Genomic DNA, 16910 nt, shown 5'->3' on the forward strand with positions numbered 1-16910 from the left:
TCCACCCCATGGCTGTGAGCTCCTTTGGTGGTGTAGGTAGAGCCTCGGAAAAGCGACCAGGGGTCGGATCCGCTTTGTTCTCCTCACCCGGACTGTCTCTTTTCCTTACCCCCTGCTTCCGGCCAGATGTGCTCACTGCCTCCCTCCTGCCAGCCCTTCTGTTCACCCTGGTGTTAATTCAGCAATTCAATTCAGGAAGCTGATCCAGCTGAAATCCTCAGCAAAAAAAAAAAAAAGAAGTTTCCAACCAGAATATAAGCACTGCCTTTGAACACAAAAAACCTTCCTAATTTGTTTAAAAAAAAAACACAGAAGAAAGAAAGAAAGAGACTGAAGTGTCTTCATAAAAATCTCCTTTTAAGTTGAAGACAAGTGCCATGAAAATACTGACCTTCTAACACCATAAATTGAGTTGAAGAGGAGATGGTGCCTTTACCGAAAGAGACATCAGACTGTATGGAATTCATCACTGGTTTACTCTTTTAAAATAAATCAGCTGGCAAAGTTATGACGTGACCTACTTAATTTGTTGTCTCGAAACTTGACGAGCATTTAAGATTTGTTCCCAAGGCCTGGAAAAGGAGGGGGGAGAGGGGGGGCAAAAAATGCAGGCACCATATCCAAATCCCTGCGTTGAGATGTTGTCCTCTTTTAGACACTACAAAAAGGCACCATGACAGCAGTCAGTGGCTGCAGCAGTGCTACTAATGAGAGGAAAACTGGGCTCCAGCGGCCCTCACAAGGAAGTCCAGTCCATTGTCCTGCCTTAAAGCAGGTGAAACACAGTGTTTCTAGCAGAGATTTGTTCCATATATTTTGAGAAGTTTCCACTGATGGAGGTTTTGCTCCACATCTGAGCAAGCTATCTTCCTCAGCAGCAAGTATTTGCATAAGCCTCCTTCCTTTCTGCTTCAAAGGCCACACACCCTTTTCTATGGCTAACAGACACGGAGGGCAACGCATTCCCTTTCTCCTTGCAGCCGTCCTCTACATAGCCGGAGGTTGTTACTGCATCAAGCCCTTACTCTTGTCTCTCCTAGGCTTGCACTTTCTCTCTTGCTCTCTTCTCACTTCCTCATTTCTCCTTGTTTTCCATGAAATGTGGTGCCCAAACCCATGGGGGTTTCTCTGCAAGGGTACACTTTTGTGTACACGTTTTTGTCCCTGTGCACCCCAGCTCCAACAAACTCCTGCACTTGTTTCAGTTTCGATGTATACAGAGTACGCCTCCCTACTGCCAACGCACCCTTTTGAAAACTTTCCGCAACTCATCCAGAATCCACTTTTTCCTCTGTTACTTTTTATTATTTTCATAACCTAAGATTATATGGGCTGCCATATCCAAAACAAAAAATAGGCAATAACACTATACAGCTCCTTCAAAAATCCAAAATCGCCTCGCTCTTTCCCAGGTGAGACACCAAAAAAACTCCACCGACGCCACCAGAAGCACAGCACTGCACAAAAAATGTGGCCCAAGGGCTCCAGAAACCCAAAAATTTGGCAAGTATACCTTGGTGCTTTAATTAAAAATCCTTGATAGGTTTAAAAGTGTTTGGGTGTTTTGGGTTTTTTTGTAGGGGAGAGAAATTGATTGTATCTACCTGGGTATATTATAGCAGCTGAATCTTCTTTGAGATTTCATATTTTCTCTGATTTGATAAGATTGTGGCCCTTTAATAAGTTGAAGTATTCAGATACTTATGACAATCTGGCACTCGAATTGTTTGCTTTAGCATTGCAGATTGCACAAGAGACATGAAAGGTTTCAGCGTAGCTGGAAAGTCACTTTTGATGAAATCACACATCGCTCCAGGGGCTGCATTCTTTACAATTTGTGCATACTGATGATATGTGTCTTCAGATGCATTTTGGCAACCCTGTGCCATTTTCAGAAATCCATCTGGGACTCAGGAACAAAGCAAATGCACACGCACATGAGGAAGACAGAGCTGGCACAGCTACCGGATGGAATTTCTTTAAGGAAGCTAAATCGCTTGTTCATTTTGCTGGCAGAAAAAGATAGGAAAATGAGTGTTCCTGTTCTTGATGAACTTTGTGATATTGTTAAATCCTTTAGACAACATATAATTCATGGCAAAGCTGTGGCAGAATTCCTTTGCAGTTATCCACAGTGTGGCTCTCCCCCAAAACACAGATCTCTGCCTTCATTTCATACACAAAAAGTTGCCCAGATGAACAATAGCTCTAACTTTAGAGAAAAATCAGAACACTTGCCTCTATTTTTTTGCTTCTACCCTGCCAAAATTTATTATGACTCCATCAGCTGCATAGCTTTCTTGCATTAAAAGAAAAAAATACAAAAACAGACTCCATGCTGTGATACAGATTGGCAGGCGACTTCTGAAGAGAGTTTGCCAGGTAATGCCTTGAGCTTTGCCATGCGAACACCGAAGGGGACGGCACAAACGATGCCCCATACCCGGCAATGCCCCTCAGCACCAACGGCTCCAAGCAGCGCTCCCAAGGCTGCATGACGGCACATCCCTGAGCCCAGAGCAGAACGAGAAGGTGGCACATACTTGAGCTCTGACCACCAAGGCCAGCCTAAATGTCCTTCAGAGGTGCCAGCGAACATTTGAGTTACACCAGCCAAGGATTTAGCCCGGGACTGCAAATCGTAATTAATACCCACCCCAGCTTTGCATTTCTTTTCGAAAGGAGCAGCGAATCACTGAAGTGGAGGCTTGCAGAGGAAATCCTCAACCACAACAAAAAGATTTCATGCTTTATCTCCCCCTCTCAAGTATTTTAGCAGACAGACGGAGGATTTTCCTCCCAGTGACAACAATAACTACGCTCATTGAAGAAAAATATGTGGAACAGGAAGACCTGCATTCCTTGTGTGAAAAATAAGAGCGGTCTGTGCCAACTGCATTTTTCAGGAACAACTCATCCACTTGAAGAAATGGCTGCTGCGATAGTGTCAGGACCAGTGAGGCCTACGGTAACGTGCTATATAACTGACAGATGGGAAAAGTAGAGAGAGAAATGAGGCTTGGTCTTTGTTTCTTCCAAAGTTTCCATTATTAATATGCCTCTTTGACTCACATTTGAATGACTCATGTCTTCCCCAGTCCTTGCTCCCGCTGCTTTGTGTAGCAATTGTACCTTATATACCTAATTGTACCATTCCCAAAAGTTTAGTTATTTTGTGTTTAAGAGATCCCTTGAAATACATCCTGACATCTTGGGCTCTTCAGGGCAAGGATTTGGAAAGCTTGTCCTGCAGTCATTTAGGCATGTGCTTAACTTCATATGTAGGTCCCTAAATCAATTAAGCTTACCAAAGTGATAAGGCTTAAATGCAGTCCAGTAGTCCAGACAACAATACGTCTGTTGGATTTGATTATTATTATTATTAATTATTGTTATTTTAAAAGGAGAACTCAGAGAGAAAAAAAGACCTGGGAATATTTGCTAACCTCTTCTAGAGGGGAAAAAGAGTGACAAAGACACCAGCCTCACATATGAGGTAAGGAAGTGCGCACATTTTACCACATCAGGTAGTTAAAAAGCAAGGACAACACATTTCCCACTCTCTACCTGACCACTGTCATCTTCAGAGCGGGAGTCCATGGACGCTTCCCAGTTGCAAACTTCCCAAACTTCCAGAAGTCCTCCCCTCCCCGGTGGCACCAGTGCAAGCGCTTCTCCCACATCCAGTGGTTTTGCTCAAGTCGCCCATGGCCATGACAGCAAAGGGCATTACCTCCTTTAAACAAGGGTGCCGTGACTCTTTCGTTTCCATCGTGCCAGATCCACAGGACACGTAGGGCAAAATCAAAGGCAGAATAAGAGCCATCAGCGCGCAAAATTTTGAGATGCGATTGAGGAGTGGCAGAACAGGCAGGCATTTGTGCCTGGGGGCTGTGCACATCAGCCCACTGTCAGCACGCTGCGGGGCTCGCTGCACCATGCTCGCCTGAGCGAGCGGAGGAGGGCATTCGGCGCCAGTCGAAAAAGCAGAGACTGAGCTGTGCCAGTCTCACAGTGTAAAAACACTCAGCTCCCTTTCAGCCATTAAAATGAATGAAGAGCAAGACTGTTTGGATAAACATCAGCCAAAAGAAACCTTGGAGGCAGTTAGAAGGCTACTGCTTCATACAATATAGACCATGTTTCCAAATACAAATATTACATTTGGCAAAGACGCTCCTTTGCTTCATGAGTTATGTTGCATTTTTTGTTATGTTTAAGTTTGTGCAAGAGGTATAAATAGCTGGACTGGTATTAAATGAGCTTTTCATTTTTTTTGCAAAATATCAAAATGGTCCCAGCTCTTCATGGAACAAACACATACTATATTCTTGTGCCTGAATTTTCATTGCTAATTACAGAAAGTACCATGTAACTGAAAAACAATGTTCAAGAGCCAGACGTGAAAAATACAACTTTCCTATATGAAGTCATTTTTCAGAAAGCTGTCTGGAGAAGGGCATCTGGTTCACCATATAATTTACATGTGTGCATACATGCTTATTTGCCTCACAGAATAGTAATTAGTTTCTGCTCGCACTACTCTAGGACATGAAAAGCCCCGTGTCCAAGCTGAGGAAGAGTGCGTGAGACAGAGGTACCTAGTTTTGGTCTTTGGTCACAACTGCTTTGGTCGATCCTGTATTCCCCAAAAGCAGCGTTCATAGGCAGTCCTGCTTACGGACCGATAGACACAAGACTACACTTTCTACTGCATACAGCCAGCTCCTGTAGCAAACCTCAGCGACCATCCATGCCTCTCCATCTCATCGTGAGAAGATACTACAACCTGGAGACCCACAAAGCCACTGTAAGCCTATTTCAGGTTAACTTTGACAGAAATACACTTGGGGTTGGAGAGGAAATTCTTCAGTGAGAGGGAGCAAGTTGCTCTAGGTGGTTATTCATCCCAAACTCAAACACAACCACATACTAATCACCAGAATACGCTGGAGGCCAAATGGCACTTCTATTTGTTCTTCAATAAATCTGAGTGTGCATAAACATGAGAGCACAGCAGGGCCCTCACTAGCCGAATCCCCAGCTAGAGAGGTCCCAGCCATGGCCAGGACCTGACACTGCTTCTTTATCAGCACGACAGCAATGTCTACCTGGTTTAACCAATTCATACCTGAATGGATAAGCAAGTTACTTTTAAAGATGGATATAAATCGAACTACCCAACAGTGACGCAACACTAAATGACTGTCTTAGATAACGCACAGAGAGGAGTTTAAATACACCATTAGTTCAGCATTGCAAATGACTTTCAACTTCAGGCAACACAAAGGGCTGTCTATTCCCACTGAAAGTCAATATTTACTTCCACTAAAAAAAAACCCCACCAAATATTCCCAAGTATTTTAGAATTACAAGACCACCATACCAATAGAGCAGACATCAACTGAAAATATGAGAGTATGATTAATCCTTCTGCAGCCCGCAGGTCCACAGCAAATGCATATTGCATACTATTTACTTGCAGGGGGGTTAAAGGGAGTGGCACACAAAATCTTCTGTTAAACCAAAGAGCTTTTGCTTGTGAGTGGAAGTGGCGAACGCCCACCACAAACAGCTATTATTTAATGTGTCGCGCAGGACCTCTCCATCCATTCATCTGACCTCAGCAGTCAGGCGAGAGCAACCAAGGAAAGTCTCGCCCGCACAAATGCCTCTGAGGCTCAGACCTTGGAACAGCGTTAGGTCAAATGCTGTAGATTAACAGTCGAAGTACAAAATAAAACAGAAAGCCATTTTCTCCTCTAATCCCTCACGGTTTTGCTGATGGCCAGAACCTCTCATCAGAAGCAGATGAGTGTGCATTGCACTATGTCTTTATAAATAGCTCGTTTATTGCTCTTCTGGTTATTTCCCCTTGTACCAATGCAGGGAAAAATATTGACCACCACTGATACAGTGGCTGATGGAACAGAATAAGAATTACTTTTAAAAACCCCACAGAAATGTTGGTAATTTTAGCTCCTGACACCACTCTATGGGAGTTGTTAAGCATTTCAGGAAGTGTCTGACCAGTAATAACCATCCTACGGCAGTGTGGCCAAGCTTAATTGAAAGGCCTCCGTTCATCTTGTAATCAATGGTTCTTGACCTCATTTTCAGTTCACATTTTTGGCTGTGAGAAGTAGCTTGTTTTTCAGCCAACATGATAATCCCCAGAAAACATACTTAGAAAGAGCTGAGTTAGACTTACTCAGCTTTGTACTCATTTTCTACGAAAACAGCAACTCCCAAAACAAAGGTGTGGGACAAAGCAAACACGCTGTGAATTAGAGAAGAGCCATTCCCTGCATTTGCTTACTGCTGCTTCTCATTTGGAAAAACTTACATTTTTAACACCACATAATTAGTACACGGTGGTAAGCCTTAAGCTGTCATTAGAGGCTGCCAAATGAGCCAATGTCCCTTGTGTCAGTAAGTAAATAGGGGTGTACGAGTGTTGAACAAACAAACAAACAGAGCGGGCAGGGGTGTCTTTTGGACTCCAGCATTGGTCAGTGGAGCAGGAGTCAAAAGAAACCCTGTGCTATTTTTTCTCTGCTTTCGCACCAGACACTGGTACGGGTGCCTTGGGTCCGTATCTGCACTAGTGAGATCAGTTCAGTTACCTGTTTCATTGTGGTTAAACCCCTCGAAAGATCATCCCACTCTTAGACGAGCTCCTTGCAGTAGCATTGAAGAAGCAGAACATGAAGGAAATTCAGCCTCTGGATGAATTACTCTGGTCAGCGAGATTCCTATACAATCCAGGCAGATGCTGGCCCACGCAGAGCTGCAAAATATATAAGCAGAGTTGCATACTTTTTAACAAGTTTTGCTTGCACAGAGCCATATCGCAACAGAAGCTGGACCCGGGAGCCCTCCTGTCCAGCCATGGGTAAGGGAAGAGACCTGGGGCTGCAAAGCCACTTTCTGGAGACACCAGAGTGACAGGCACGCAAGCAGGTCCAGCATGGTGTGGAGGAGGAGGCATGGTCAGACAAAACTAGGTGAATTGTACCCGTGTACCAGCATACAATTCACATACAGACAAACCTGTGTGAATGGTATGAGCTCTGTCCCTGCCCATGCACGGTGACTTCAAATATTCTCTTCTCTATAAAGCCCTGGGAAGTTAAATGCAAACCAGGCTTGTGACACCTGACGGTGGCCTTGTCAGCTGAGCTCAGACAAACTTCCCTGCATTTGTATGCAGAAACAAAAATACCATCCTTCACCTTCCCTCCTCCAAACTGCCCACAAAAGCCTGCCAGAATTTCTTCTAAAATTAAAATCTTACTCATGCATAAAGGAGAAAAAAAAAAAAAAAGAGACTGAGGAAAACACACAATGATGAACACAGAGTTGGCAAACACCGGTCTTGCTTTCTCTGTGGGGAATAGGACAGCCCAGCCAGGGTAAGTCCCTTGCTGGTCTCTGGGCCCTCTTACAGCTATATTTATGGTAGTTGTGATTCTGCTGAAGATTTCATTTTCCCATTCACACAATCTTCCTCACCTCCTTATTCCGCCTTCACCCCAAATCCAAAATTGTCCATTTACTTTGAAGCCAGATCACAAGCCTTATTTCCTCTCCTTGGCTAAGACAGTTCCATTAAGAAAGAGTAAGACCTTAAATATGCTTTAACTTTGGTTTTTAGGCTTTCTATGGACTGAAGAGATAATATTAAGCTCTTTCTTCTCATTTTTTAAAGTGTAAAAGCACTATTGCATTAAACATATCCATCAAAAGAAATACTGCTTTCACTTGCATATTGTTACCATAAAATCTCTCTAGATGACCTACAGAACTGCTGACTGTGATTCTCACACAGGCAGCAAGGACAAAGAAGATGTGATGCACAGGAATTTTTTTTAGTCGTGATCTGAAGGTAGAAAAAAAGTAATGAGCTACCAATTCTCTGTTGACATCCCGCTGCTGTACACTTTTCTAAGGAGTTACTGCCTCCGCAGACAGACTGCCCTGAGGTTTTTCTCCCCCACTTCTTTGTGTAAAATAAATAGGTGAAAGCAGGCCATAGCCTCCTTCCAGCACAAAGTGGATCCTCAGTCAAGAAATGGATGTGGGACTTGCGTTCCCTCGTGTTTGCAGCGGCCATTGCCTTTCAGAGGTGAGATGTTTGTTTTCCAAGGGGAGGGACTTTTTCCCCCCCATACATAGACATCCCTCTGGCCATGCAGCCACGCACCCGTGGGCTGCCATCACTCCTGCACCTTTAACTGTTGCAGATTGTGCATAACCCCAGAAGGATTCGGAGGTTTTGCCCGGGGTGGCTCTGGAGCAGTTTATTGCAAAGCTCTGCTGCCCGTCCCAGGCGGGCATGAGGTCTATTAGGCAGTTTGGAAGAAGTTTCCCTGCATAACTCAAAGGCATCATTCAACCAAAGCTAAACACTTGCCTTCTTTATCCTCCTGAAAACTGTTCTTGCTTCTGCAAGGGGACATGCTTTCATTTAGGTTACTCAAGTTTAGCATCTTGTCAAAAAGTTCCCAAAGGTCTTGCATTTTGCAGAGGCGGAGGGTGCTATGAAAACACAGGAGCTGCACGGCCAAGTCAGGGACAGGCATCGCCCCCCTGGGACGCCTGACAGACCCTCATGTTTCCTGCGCTTCCCTCCATCCCACGGGGCCACGGGGCTCCAAACTCCAACATGTTCACAAGTTAGTGACATTTCTACGGGAGAGCATACAAAGTATTAGGCAGCTGTGATTTAGCTGGTGAGGAAGTAATGATTTATAATAACATTTGAAGCAGGTCATTAAATATGACCCCCTCATTGCAAACCCCATGCTGAGCAAGATATTTTCTTGTAAATGATTTACCAGCAAGCTTTTCATACTTCTGCCTAGTAGCTTTTCCATAACCAAAGTCAGACTCGCTCACATTTCCCAAGCCCTGGTAGCAGTTTTTCTTCAAGCTGTGAAGACATCTCAAGGCTGCTGCAAATTGGTTAGGGTAGCTCAGCAAAGAGGCAGAATTTGGGGCTGTTTCGAAGACATAGCTGCCGTCTCTGATCTGAACTTCACTTTGTTAAAAATACAACCCCAAAGCTTCTGAAGTGAAAGCAACTCAGTTTTAGCTTTCCTCTTTTTTCCTCATCTACAAGGTGCTCCGCCAGCTCCACTCCGCATTCTTCTCAAGCTCCCAACACAACGTCATCCAAGCACCTTCCAGAAACACCCACAGCTACGACTGGCATTTCTCTCTTTACAACCCAGCTTTTCAGGAAGAATTAGTCCTGAACCCTATGACCACAGCCATCTCAGGCTGCAGAACTGCAGAGCATCCTGCAGGAGGCTGGAAATAACACGGCCACATCAGGCTGCTGCGAAAGCACCCAGCAAACCTACTGCAGTCAAACCCCAGCAGAGCAGCCTGCCTCCCAACACAGAGCAGCCTGGCTCCCAACACAGAGCAGCTTTCTTATTCCCTTCTTTTCCTTTAATTCCCAGACGGAAAGTCTGCTTTCATAGCAGGGAGACCAAACTGTTGTGCTGCTGCCTTAGTATTGACAAGCCACTGGTTTGTAGTGCCAGACTTGAGACTGTCTCAGTGCTGTGACAAGAGATATAAAAAAAAAAAAAGAAGGTTGCTGTTGGGGCATCCAGCGAACTTCTATTTAATTTTCTTTGTCTGACATTGCTAAGCAACCTGAATCTCTACCTCCCATCTGCCAAAGAGGGGACACTGCTTTTCTCCAAACTCTCAAGTACATGGCCAACGTGTTGCTGAGGCTGCAGGGTGGGTCCCTGCCTGCGTGTGAGCATCCAACGCCCACAGCAGCCCTGTGTCTCCTAAACATCAATGCCTCGACTAGTGCAGCGAGGATTCCTGCTTAGGGCTGCTGCTCCTCCTGGGATGGCCATAGCTGCACCCGAGCTAAGGCAACTCAAACTGTGCCAGAGGGCAATAACGGGGCACATGGAGGTGTTCTCCTTTGTGGGGAAACCTCAAATTCTGCTTGCCCATCCTCCTCTGGGAGTGGTCATCTTCAACATGAATCGGCAGATACAACTTTTCAAGGCAGAGAAATCTTGGAATCTGAAGCAATCACTGCAGTGTTCATATTCCACTTTTTCCATCATGAATAAGTTATACTCGTGTCCTTCTGAGAGGCATTTATAGTTTTGCAACATCACATAGCCCAATCCAAACTCCCACTGAAGTCCATGGAAGCAATCTATCTTGTGTTATGTCAGCTCCAGGCCAGGCTTCAGTCTCCAAAGGACAATCATAACTGAAGATAAGCAAACAAGCTACACAGTTCTGTTTGGTTTTGCCTTTTAAGTATAATTTTTCATCTGTGTAACTAGAACTGTTCCTTCGCAAATGAAGCCGGATTATATTGCGTGCTCTATTTGATAGCATGAGAAACAAAATGTTTGCATTTATTTAGCTAGCAGATTTGTTTTGCCTTTTATGGAGGCAAAAAAAAAAGCCTCTGCCAAAAAATGAGAATATTTACTCTCATCATAAAGAATACTGCTTTCTGATACCTGAACACCTTACGTCCCTTAAAGAAGAAGATACTTAAAAAACTAATAATAAGCATGTACAATGAATAAAGCCTCATTCTTGCTTTAGGACCAGGCCACATATAAAAGGCATCAATACTGAAAACATCCAATATTTGATGTCAAGCACTGGATGCTCTGTAAGCCTGTTCACACCTACACCACAAGCAGCTGGAAGACGACAACATTTTCAAGAAGGCAGATAATACTTTTTTTGAAGCAGAAACCATATAAACCATACAAGGGAAAACTATTTGCTTGTGAGCATGTTTGTAACCTTAATTTTTTAAATGGCTCCAGCTTTGGACAATTACAGGCAACTGAAGCTGCTCTCGTCGATGCCAGCCTTATTCATGCCAAGTGCAAGCTATGCAGCTGCTCAAACACAGCCACAGCGTTGAGCCCAGCATGTGTGGAGCCACCAGGGAGATGACTGAATTTACTGGTGCTCGGTGTTGGGCTCTAGGTCCTTAAAAACAAAAAGAAGCGTGTGTTGAATTTCAGCCTCCCCAAGCAACACAGTTTTTGCAAAGACCGCTTTACTTGCAGCATCTTTATGAAGCCAGGTTGGGAAGCAGCCTCACTCTGCACAGTTGGTGTGCCAGGCAATCGCACAGCAGTCACAGCTCTTTGCTAACACCTCAAAAAACAACAGGAAGGCTTAATCCTGAAGATGCATTCCCAACAGCCCAGGCGAGAAGACACCATGGAGGATTTATGTACGAAGGCACAACAGGCTGCTGCTCTGCCCAACTCGGACACGAGCCGTGCTCACACCTTCGCTGTCAAGCACACTTGTAGCGAAGGGGCAGGAGGGGATGTGGAGCAGCAAGATGCGATGTTACCACGTGTTAGTTCCGATACTGAAACCGTGTCACTGTCTGTGGTACCCCCCTGTGGCCAGGTCTGACATAGCAATCTCCGTGCCACCTGCGACGCTTCTTCCGTAGCAGTCTCCGTGTACTTCTCCATCCATACCGACCGCCGTGCCACCCGCAATACTTCTTCACCCCTAGTGATCTCCATGCCACATACGCATCCATAGCAATCTCTGTGCCACCTGCAACACTTCTTCATCCCTCACAATCTCCATGCCACGCGTTCATCCATAGCAACCTCCAAGCCACCCACAGCACTGCTTCATCCCCAGCAATCCCTGCGCCGCCCGTGACCCTTGGCCCTCGGTTTCTGAGCACAGCTCTTGGTAAGCACGGAGCTCCCACGGGGCCGGACCTGCCCCGGCACAGGGCACAGCAGCCCCTGGCTCTGCTGCTCACTGGAGACTGCCCAGAGGAGTGGAGCTGCCCTTTCCGCAGCCCCCAGCTGGGCAGCTTTGTAGGGATGGCTCCTGCCTCTTTCCACATCTTATAATCCAGCTGCTCCTGCAGCTCCCTTCCAGCTGTCTGTGGGCAGCAGGCAAGGCCCGTGAGCCCCCCACGGCCGCTCCGCATCGCCAGCCGCCTCCACCTCCTCTGTTTCCAGCAAGCACAGCCCCTGTCAGCCCTTGGCAGGCTGCTGCTGCCTGCACCCGGCGTGACAAGTCCGGGCTGGGAAACAAAAGGAAGTGGCGGGGACACAAGGCGCAGAGGGTTTCCCTCCTCATCTCTGCCCAGATGTGCAGCGTGCTCAGCAGAGACATGGCACTCCCGATTTCGGAGGATGCTGAAGACGCAGGGGAGCCCGTGGATGCAGGAGTCTTACCCATCGGGTTTCAGAGGCAGGCAGCTGGTGCACCAGGCCCCATGCCCATCATTTCTCTTCACAGTCCAAGTGGAAAGGCTATTCTTGTTGCTGCTGGGTTTTGGGGGGGGGGATTTTTTTTTTTTTTTTTAGCCTTTTTTTCGATATGGCGATGCGATGCCAACAGATGGAGCTGTTCAGAGCAGAGACCACTCACTTCGGCAGAGCACGGGAGGACACAGTGGACGAGCATGGAATTCTAATTATTAAACATAATGAGAGATGAATCATCTCCAGGCAGGAGACAAACTCTATTTACTATGCTAAAGTGAAAAATAAGTCTGTCAACAAAGCTATAGCCCAGAATGGGGGAATCCCAGGATTTCTCCACCTCTGCATGTGAGGATGTTCTGTCCCAGGAGAGAGGAAGGGCTCATCACACCCCTTCAGCAGAGGGCTGGAGCCTCCCAGTCCTGTGCTGGACTCACATGATCCCTCACCAGAGCTTCAAATCAAAACATGCAGGACTTCTTCCTTCTCCCCAGCCTGATCCCAGACTTCAAAGCCAGGACACATCGGCATGTCACAGAGCTTCCCCCCCATCATCTCCTTGGAGTTGGATCAAAGTCCTCAACCCTCTTCCCTAAACTGAGGCCAGAAGCACAGCATGAAGCCTCCACAGCTCACCAGCAACCAGGGATGTGTTACAGGCTATCAGGAGGACAGGAAAGAGGAAAGAGTAAACAACAGGTGACCCTTCTTGGGTTTGTGCATGCATGTGTATGGACAGTGAATTTGAGAGCTGCATCATTTCACCAGGGAGCAAACTACGAGGAAAAATCCACTGTCAAGTGTTACCACATTTTTTTCCTGGCAAGATGGACTGAAACAAAATGTATTTGGTATCCTTATCGGCACATGGCTAGCAAAGAACAAGGTCTTTCAGCCTATCTGCCAGTGAAATATAAATAATTAGAAAATTTAAGATGAGGAGGAGATGTCAGCTCTCATTCGAAAGACTTTTGCCTTTTTGTTATTTTCAGGTAAGGAGAACTGAGTAGTTATCAGGCAGGGGAAAGGGCTTGTGTCTTCTTTCCAGCCACATGAAAGGTTTCAGCAAAAAAGAAACAAAAGATTAAGTGGTCTTTCTGTTATAAGTCCTGTTCCAACAAGCCCCTGTGTCTATTTTTATATAATGGATACAGGATTTCTCATGGCAAAATTACCTGAACATAGCATTGTTCTTAGCAAAAGGACTGCATATGCACTAATGGAGGGACATCTTTGATGAAGAATTTGCGGGGCAGAAAAAATAAACTGTGTCAGTACAGAAAGCAGATAGGGATCCTTTGTGACCTTCACCAGCTCCACTGTTGCCAGCAGGAATACACTGGCTTCTTCAGGTGATAGTGTAAGCCTGGCATTACGTTATTGTGCAGATGATTTTTACCACTTGTGAAAAATCTGAGAAACAAAAAAGGCAAATAAGCTGGTGAAAAATAATAAAAAACCCCCACTTTTGCACCAACCTAAAAGGTTCGTAATTGTGAATCGAGCTGTTCTGTAATCACTGGAACAAACAATGCCTGGTTTCTTCCAGATTTGCACCAACTGGAGCTCACAGCATCCTATATTTTAGCCCTAACTGGGAAAAAATCCTCTATAAAGGCTTTTTCCTGCATGGATCCTCGAGGGACTCATCAGTCTCCCTTCAATTCAGGAACTTACTGTAGTTCTTTATTCTTTCTAGCCACATACATTAATTTAACTGGGGGAACTTAATTGTTTACCCTCTGTTAATAGTATTGAACTGAGACAAGTGATGCCGTTGAGGGAAGAGAGAGGAAAGAGGAACAGAGAAGAGTGGAGAGAACAGGACAAAGATGGACATACATAAAGACAGCACATGCAGATATAAACCTTATTTATAGGAGCACACTAGCCCCAAAATACCTGCACCTAGGATTTCCAAATGAATAGGTAATCACACTTACTAGCAGGCTGGCCACCATTATTACTAAAAAACCATTAAAGTGTAGTTCATGGAGAATACACTTTGACTTATTTAAAATGGGGGCTTCAAGGGTTTTCTCAGGCACCAAATTATTCTGCTGACCCTTGACAGCAATTCACTGCTAGAAGGGGCAACAGCATCAGAGCGGTAGAAACAGGCTTTTCCTAGTACCATGACTGCAAATCATCATGCTGTAGCATTCAGAAAGCATCCTGAAGAAAGTGCAACATATCCTCGGGGCAGGGTTTAGGCAAGGTGAGTGGTACAGTTCAGTTTTGGGGGAAAAAAATTCAACAGGTCTCGTTTTCTTCATTACCTCTCCAGGAGGGGTAAAAGGAAGTCTTTTACCTCTTTGTGTGTGTCATTTCTGAGACCACCTAACATGTCTGTGGCTCATTCTATTGCAGTTAAACAGACAAAGGACTAGAATTTGAACTAGGTTGAACACAAAGAACAGGGGAGTGTTGAAAACCTACCCCATTTCCTCAGACACCTGAACACTTTTGGGTGCCACTTCCCTGCAGGGTTAGTCCCTACTGACTACCTTATCTGGGCTTGTCATCTCCACAGAAGTAAAAGCGTCTTTGTTTTAAATGAGTTTATGTGACTTTAGAGATACCTAAAGTGAAAATACTTTTACTCTACCAAGGCAAAAGAAAAGGCATCTTCATTTCAAAATTGAAAACAAAAAAAAATAGAAAAGTACCAAAAGAAGAAAACAGCATTAGCTCATACCTGAACTTAAAACTCTGTCTGAGTCACATTTTGGACAACAGGATAATTCAGTTGCCTTCTGCCCCTTGTATATTGTTCTTAACAGTGAATTTTATCCGGGGCTTCTGTTCATCATTTATAGTTGGGAGTTTCCTTATTTTTGAGTTCTCTTCTAATCTCTTTTCCCTTATGTTGGTCAAGATTCTTGAAACTTACCCGGGAATAACTATTTTTTTTGATGTGCAAAGAAGACACTCAAAATTATGCTTTTTCTATCCATTCATCCTTTTCCCTGAGGAATGAACTGGATTGCAGTTCTTGACTTGTAACATTTTGCAAATCATGTATCATAAAGCATTTTCTGCTGTGCCATGGCATTGTTTGTCTTTTGGTTTGCTAATTTTCTTTCATGGACATTACATGACACATTAATACAATAAACATGGGGTTTGAAACAACCTCCCTTCCCTCCTCAGACACACACAGTATTAGTTTCAAAAGCCATCATGTCACAACATTGACTGTTAATTACCTCAAGACTTGGCATACTCTTATCTCCCCAGAGGGGTTCACTGACTTTCGAAAGGGCTAGCCTCCAAACTTCAGAAACTGTTTCTTCATCGGATTGAGAATTGCACTTAACTAGAGTTGATTCCTGTAAAATCAGACACAAATGCAATTTTATAAACATGGTGAATTTTTCCCAACAACATCCACAGTGCATTGTAGCAGTTACTTCCAGAGATGGACTGGAAGCAATAAGAGCAACATCCAACAAGATGAATAATCACAGTGAGCGCAACAAGGGGACAGTTTCATTTTATACCTAATCTGATTTAACATCAGCCAAAAGCGGGTTATCCCATCCTCCCCATCCCTCTTCCAGCCGTGCGCTCCTGTGTTTCCTTTACGTTAGCTCTAACAATCATGCAGCCACAGGGCACAGAAAATCAGTTCACTGGCCCAAGAGAAAACTAACCTACCAGAAGAATATCTCCTGCAAAGTTTTACTTTTGGATTTAGTCCTGAAGGGACTTCTGGGTGCAACTGTAATTTATACCTACAGTGCCTTGGTCTTGGCCAGCTGCCGGTGCCCACCCAGCCGCTCTCTCCCTCCCCCTGCTCAAAAGGACAGTGGGGGGAGAAATTAAGATGAAAAAGTTAATGGGTTGAGGTTATGACAGGGAGATCACTTGCCAAGTGCCATCATAGGCAAAACAGACTCAACCTGGAGAAAATTAATTTAATTTATTGCCAGCTAAAATAGGTTTGGATAGTGAGAGACAAAGGCAAATTAAAACAAAACCCTCCCCCCACCTCCTCTTTCCCAGGCTCAGCGTCACCCCCTCACCCCCAAATCCTCCACCCTTTCCTACCAGAGGGGCTCACAAGGCTGTTTCTCACATTTTTTTCCCTCACTCCTTGCTGCCGGGCGCTGTTTTCCCTTTTCTTAAAGCTGCTTCCCCCCAGGGTGCTGCTGGCATGGCGGAGGGGCTGGGCTGTGCCCTGCAGTGCAGCTGTTGGAACCAGCCGGAACCGGCCGCACCTGGCGCGGGGCAGCCCCGCCTCTCCTCACAGCCCCCCTGCCAGCGCCTTGACACCTGCACACAATACAGTACCAGAGACAAAAGAGCTCACTGTTAGCCACAAAAAGTAAAGAAGCAACATTTTCAAATATGGACATTTTGATCTCAACTTTAAACCGAATCTCCTCTGGCCCACGGGCAGTGGGGCCAGGAGATTTCTGGCACAGCATCACACTGCCCAGCTGTATCGGTCAGATACAACTCACATTTTAAGGAAACAATTCTAAAAATTAAGTTTAATAGGATTTCTATTGCAGGTACAGTACGTACAGATGATGTTACAATCCAGGCTGGTATCATGGTTTATTGGCACTTAACCTTGAACACGGTGGTTTTGCCACAGGTGAGTCGTATCGTGGCAAACCGAAACCCTTGCTCACGTTT

This window comes from Gymnogyps californianus, chromosome 3, assembly GCF_018139145.2.
Source record: "Gymnogyps californianus isolate 813 chromosome 3, ASM1813914v2, whole genome shotgun sequence".
Lineage (NCBI taxonomy): Eukaryota > Metazoa > Chordata > Aves > Accipitriformes > Cathartidae > Gymnogyps > Gymnogyps californianus.